This window comes from Puntigrus tetrazona, chromosome 2 (genome assembly GCF_018831695.1).
Source record: "Puntigrus tetrazona isolate hp1 chromosome 2, ASM1883169v1, whole genome shotgun sequence".
Taxonomy (NCBI): Eukaryota; Metazoa; Chordata; class Actinopteri; order Cypriniformes; family Cyprinidae; genus Puntigrus; species Puntigrus tetrazona.
In genome coordinates, this window is record NC_056700.1 from 7,038,270 (window position 1) to 7,044,687 (window position 6,418).

A 6,418-nucleotide genomic window follows, 5' to 3' on the forward strand; every position below is an offset into this window, starting at 1 on the left:
AAACAATTGTAAACAATGACAGACAAACAGCAGTTAAAGAACAGTTAAAAGCACAGTGCATGTTGTGTGAAGATGACAAACATCAGCTTCATAAGTGCCTGAAATTCATGGAGAGGTCTTTAAAGGACAGAAGGGCCTATGTGAAAGATAACAAACTCTGTTATGGGTGTTTAAAACCAGGCCACTGTGCAAAGGAATGTCGTCGTGCGACACACGTGTGATGTGATGTATGCAAATTACGACATCCCACATGTCTTCATGATTACAGTTATGACAAAGACGGAAACAGAGAACGACCATTGCCCATGGTAAGCAATGTACATGCACTTGAGTGTGAAACTACAAATGCTATGTCACTTAATATCACCAGTGAAGATCAGTCAGTCATTACATCTATGATTGTACCGGTATGGGTGTCGTCAGTTAAAAATCCATCCATTGAACAGCTTGTGTATGCTTTACTAGACACACAGAGTGACACTACTTTCATTGATGAAGAAGTTAGTAATACGCTACAAACGGACAGTCACCCAGTGAAACTCAAATTAACCACAATGATTGGAGACAACATGATCATTAAGAGTAAAAGAGTATCTGGTCTTTGTGTCAGAGGTTACAATTCATCAGTACATATCAGTCTTCCTCCAGTTTATACAAAGGAGTGTATACCTGTTAATCGTGATCACATACCAACACAGGATAAAGCTGAGAACTGGAGTCATCTGAAGATAATTGCAGACAAAATGCCACCACTTCTTAGTTGTGAAGTAGGTTTACTGATCGGATATAACTGCCCCAGAATGCTAGCTCCCAAGCAAGTCATACTAGGTAAGGATGAGGAACCATATGCTATTCTAACAGACTTAGGATGGAGTATTGTGGGCTGCTCAGCACCAAGCATTAATGGATCGGTTGGATTCAGTGTTTGTCACAGAATAGCTACAAGGGAGATACCAGCTTTGACACCTGTGGATGCAGTTCGGATACTTGAGTCAGACTTTAAGGATGTTACAGCAGAGGAAAGGACAGTCTCTAAAGAGGATATCAAGTTTCTAGATAAACTCAAGGAAGGAATAAGGAAAAATGCTCAAGGACATTATGAAATGCCTCTTCCATTTAAACAGAGACCATACTTGCCTGACAACAGAGCGCTTGCAGTCATCAGACTCAATCATTTGAACAAGAAGTTCTGTAAAAATGAGAAGTACAAAACAGACTATGTTACTTATATGAATGACATCATTGAAAGAGGTGACGTAGAAGCAGTGGATGATGATGCAACCGATGGTGAAAAGTGGTACATACCCCATCATGGCATCTACCATCCAAAGAAGCCAGATAAGTTACGGGTAGTCTTTGACTGTTCCGCACAATTCAAAGGTACAAGCCTCAATGAACATTTACTAACAGGACCAGACATGATAAACAATCTCACAGGAGTCCTTGTAAGGTTCAGAAGGCATCCAATAGCAGTAACTTGTGACATTGAGAAAATGTTCCACCAGTTCCATGTCCAAGAAAAGGATCGGGATTATCTGCGCTTTTTGTGGTGGAAAGATGGAGATGCAAATTCAGTACTTCAAGATTACCGAATGAAAGTGCATCTGTTTGGTGCAGTGTCTTCGCCGGTTGCGCGAACTATGGACTAAGATACTTAGCCAATGAACACAGCCAAACACACACATTAGGTGCTCAGTTCATCATTAGAGATTTTTATGTCGATGATGGAGTTACAAGTGTAGAGACAGTAGAAGAGGCCATTCAGTTGACAAAGGAAGCACGGGAGCTGTGCGCAAAGGGTGGTCTTAGACTTCATAAGTTTGTATCAAACAACAACACTGTTTTGCAGAATATACCAGCATCAGAATGCGCTGTAAACTTTGAAACAAAAGATCTCACCTTCAATGACATGCCGCTTGAAAGAGCTTTGGGCATCCATTGGAACATACAGAGTGACAGCTTTAAATTTCATATACCACTAAAGGGTCAACCTACAACACGCCGTGGTATACTGTCTACTGTTGCGTCCATATATGATCCTTTGGGCTTTGTAGCTCCGTACGTTCTGAATGGCAAGAGGATTTTTGCAAGAAATGTGTCGCCAAGGTACAGGCTGGGATGATCCGCTCTCCCCTGCTCTCAGCCCACGGTGGGAGAGATGGCAGAATGACTTCGTCAATTTGGGAAATGTGAATATACCACGATGTTATGTACCATCTGAATTCGGCAAGATTGTGAAAACCGAAATGCATCATTTCTCTGATGCAAGTACCTGTGGTTACGGTCAGTGTTCCTATCTGAGAATGATAAATGAGAATGCTGAAATTCATTGCACTTTTCTCATTGGCAAAGCCCGGGTCTCTCCTTCAAAGATCATTACTATACCGAGACTAGAGTTAACGGCAGCTGTGGTATTAGTCAGGATGAGCAATATGCTCAGAGAAGAGCTTAACCTCACTAATGTTGACGAATTCTTTTGGACTGAATCAAAGGTGGTTTTGGGTTACATAAATAATGACGCTCGTCGTTTTCACACGTTTGTAGCCAATAGAGTTCAAAAAATACGTCAAAGTACAGAACCTGAACAATGGCTGTATGTCCCAACGGATGAAAATCCAGCAGACATTGCTTCTAGAGGAAGGACAATAAATGAACTGCTCTCATCTAACTGGTTCTCTGGTCCCTCATTCTTGTGGGAAAGGGAAATAACAACCTCAGATGTTGTGCTGGATCTCCCAGTAGGAGACCCAGAAGTAAAGAAAATTCAGACATTACAAACGAAGACCACAGAAAGTAAAGATCTTGTGGATCACTTATCCAAGTTCTCTTCTTGGTCTAAAGCTACCAAAGCCATTGCACGTCTTCTGAGATGGATCAAGAGGGATAAAGCAAGTTCACCGGCTTCTGTAAGTGAACAAGAGGATGCTAGATGCTTGATTCTAAGAGGAGTACAAAGGCAAACGTATCAGAAAGAGATTGATCTGTTGAGTCAAGGAAAACAACTTCCAAGTAACAGTAAACTTCATTACTTGGATGCCTTCATAGATGCCAAAGATGGTATGATCAAAGTGGGAGGTAGACTAAATCGCTCATCGGACGCTGACTCATTTAAGCATCCACTAATCCTTCCTAAAGAGCATCATGTAACCAAGTTGATAATAGCACACTGTCATGAAACTGTAAAACATCAAGGCAAGGGTTTCACAACAAATGAAATCAGATCGTGTGGCTATTGGATACCTGGAATAAATCGAGCGGTCTCATCTTACATTCGCAACTGTGTAACATGTAGAAGACTGAGAAGACCTGCTGAAGGACAAAGGATGAGCGATCTTCCCTCAGAACGCGTAGAGCCTTCTCCACCTTTTATGTATTGTGGAATGGACTGCTTTGGTCCTTTTGTGACTAAAGAAGGAAGGAAACATCACAAACGGTATGGTCTGCTTCTAACATGTCTGTGTTCAAGAGCTATTCATATAGAAATGTTAGAAGATATGTCCACAGATGCGTTTATTAACAGTCTATGGTGCTTTATCGCAATTCGAGGCACAGTACGACAGATCAGATGTGACCAAGGTACCAATTTCGTAGGTGCAAAGAACGAACTGAACTTGGCACTGCAGGAGCTCGATCCAGAAAGGCTCTCTACTTTTCTGACCGACAAACAATGTGATTTCGTTTTGAATGCACCCCATTCTAGTCATGCAGAGGGTGTATGGGAACAGCAAATCAAAACTGTAAGGAGTGTTCTTAGTGCTACCATCACCCTTTCAGCAGGCAGGCTAGATGATGCTTCATTGCGCACCTTGCTTTATGAAGCCATGGCAATAATCAATAGTCGACCCCTTACAGTTGACAACCTGAATGACCCCAAGAGCTTAGAACCACTCACACCTAATCATCTGATTACCATGAAATCCACCACAGCCCTACCTCCACCAGGAAAGTTCATAAGAGAGGATGTGTATATGAGGAAGAGAGATGGAGACGTGTGCAGTATCTTACTGAACAGTTTTGGAGCAGATGAAAAAAAGAGTATCTCCACAACATCGCTGCTCGACAATGCTGGCATGCTCCAAAAGGAACTTTCAAATTGGTGACATAGTCATGGATATCGATGAAACCTTACCAAGGAGTGAATGGAGGCTTGGAAGGATTACTGAGACTGTTCTGAGTTCAGATGGACTGGTAAGAAAGGCCAAAATAGCACTTGGTGACAAAAGACTAAACAAGAAAGGAGAACGAGTTCATAAAACCTCAATAGTAGAAAGGCCAGCTCAGAAGTTGGTCTTATTATTGGAAGCGGAGTGAATGCATCTTCAAAAGGACTTTATTGCACTTGATGCCCACAAGAGTTATAAGTGAAATTAGTCATGTTTGAGAAACATTGATAATTTGGTGGGAGTGTAACAGGCTTTAATAAGAGTTAATTTTAATTTATTTTGTTTGGTGTTGCCTTTGTAATATTTAATGTTTAATGACCAAATTATTTTCGTTGTTTATGGGGGACTTTTATTTTGAAACAAAATCCGCTTTTCTCACAACGCATACGGCGCTAAAGAGAAAAGGAATGGGAGAGTGAACGCTTCATTACGGCTTAAAACTTGTTCACGAAAGGGATGTAACAAGTTTATTTAGCAACCCCCCGAAAAGGCATAAGGTTTGTGTTTTTTATACGCTGTTGATTTAATACAAGTGTTTTTGTCAGCATCGCTGAATATGTCAGGTAATGTTGATATACGTTTTGTATCACTTTGTTCAGCTCTTACGGTGATTTCTGAAGACGAAAGGGAACAGAAATAAAAGTCTGGAAACATCAGTAAAAGTTTCGCCCATCATTCGACGGGTCCGCTACACAACTTTTTGATGATATTCTAATTAAACGACCAGCAACGGTATGCCCATAGTAAGAATCAGCTACCAGAAGAGATCAGATGTGCTAGAATTAGCCACATTCAAATCCAGACTTAAAACTCATCTGTTTGGCTGTGCATTTGTTGAATGATCACTTTGCTACGTTCCGAACTGTCTGCACTGTATTTCATATGTAATCATTTTTTATTTTATTAACTGTTTTTAAATTTATTTTAAATCAATTTTAATATCACTTTATTATATATATATATATATATATATATATATATATATATATATATATATATATATATATATATATATATATATATATATATATATATATAATTGTTTAATTTCCTGTGATTTGAATGACTATTTTACTTCCTGTGACGGTGTGAAGAATCACACAACAAGATTGCATTTGTGGGGGTTGGTGGTGAGTCCAGCCCTCCGGAGTTCCGATAGCACCCTCCGCAGACGCTCGAGGTGATCCTCCCATATTTCTGAGTTGGGACCATCACGATGAGGCTGCGTGAAGGCTCGATTACCCTCAACCTCAGCATCTGCTGGACCTCCCTTATTTCCCTGACGTGTTCCCAGGCCTCCTTGGCAATGTCCAGGAGGCCGCGGGGCTGCCGACCAAAGAGGAATTTGAACGGGGTGAAGCCAGTTGAGGCCTAGGGGACTTCTAATATGCCAAAGAGAACATAGGGTAACATCAGGTCCCAGTCCCTTCAATCCTCCACCACTACCCTTCGGAGCATCTGCTTCAAGGTTTGGTTAAACCTCTCGACTAGGCCTTACTGGCCTTGGGTGGACACTTCATGGACCAGTAGGGGATTGTTCTGCAGCTTGTTTTGGCTAATTTTGTTCAAGCTGGTCGAGCCTGTGAATGACAATTTGTTTTCAAAAGTAGACCAGCATGTTCTGGATCTATGGAATAAACAATTAGACCTTTTAGGAAAGAGATAAAAGAAACACTCAACTTTGCTTCGGAAGTACACAGAAAGTATCAGAGATTCTTTGAAGAAAGGATATGTAGAAGAGGTTGTTGACATTGTTGTACAATTAGACCCTAACACCAGCCATCCTGGCCAAGCAGATCCAACAGATTCTTTCAGAGACCAGCTTGCCGTATTAATACAAAAGAACACTTATTGATAATCCCAACTCAGGAAGGGAATTTGGGCAGATAACCAAGATGATGGCCAAATGCACAGCAGGACCATCACATGTAAATTCATGATAAGGTTAAGGCTTTAATGGAATTACCCTGACCAAGAAAATAAACGGACTGAAATTCCTTATAAGAACTTTTAACCCTAGATCTTTGCCTAGAACCCTAGAACACGTCAGAAATGGTAAAGAAACTGCCTTTCCATGCATATACATTCTCAGAATCATCTTAACAGGAATTATGAGCAACTAATCATTTATATGCATAGATGCATAATGTATGTAACCCACACATTTAACTATCATGTGCTAATCACTCATTGGGCATGTATTTTGAATAACTATTGAATGGTTTATAGGTTCATAGTGTGTTTGAATATCCTTG

The 6,418-nt window shown here is 40.6% G+C and overlaps 1 long non-coding RNA gene across 1 annotated transcript; it reads left to right on the top strand.

The window, feature by feature from the left end:
* Nucleotides 1-4,561: 4,561 nt before the first annotated feature.
* On the top strand, nt 4,562-4,819 carry LOC122325829. The gene is made up of 2 exons (XR_006247410.1): nt 4,562-4,660; nt 4,763-4,819. It is a non-coding gene; the product is annotated as an uncharacterized LOC122325829 (long non-coding RNA).
* The last annotated feature ends 1,599 nt before the right edge of the window (nt 4,820-6,418 follow it).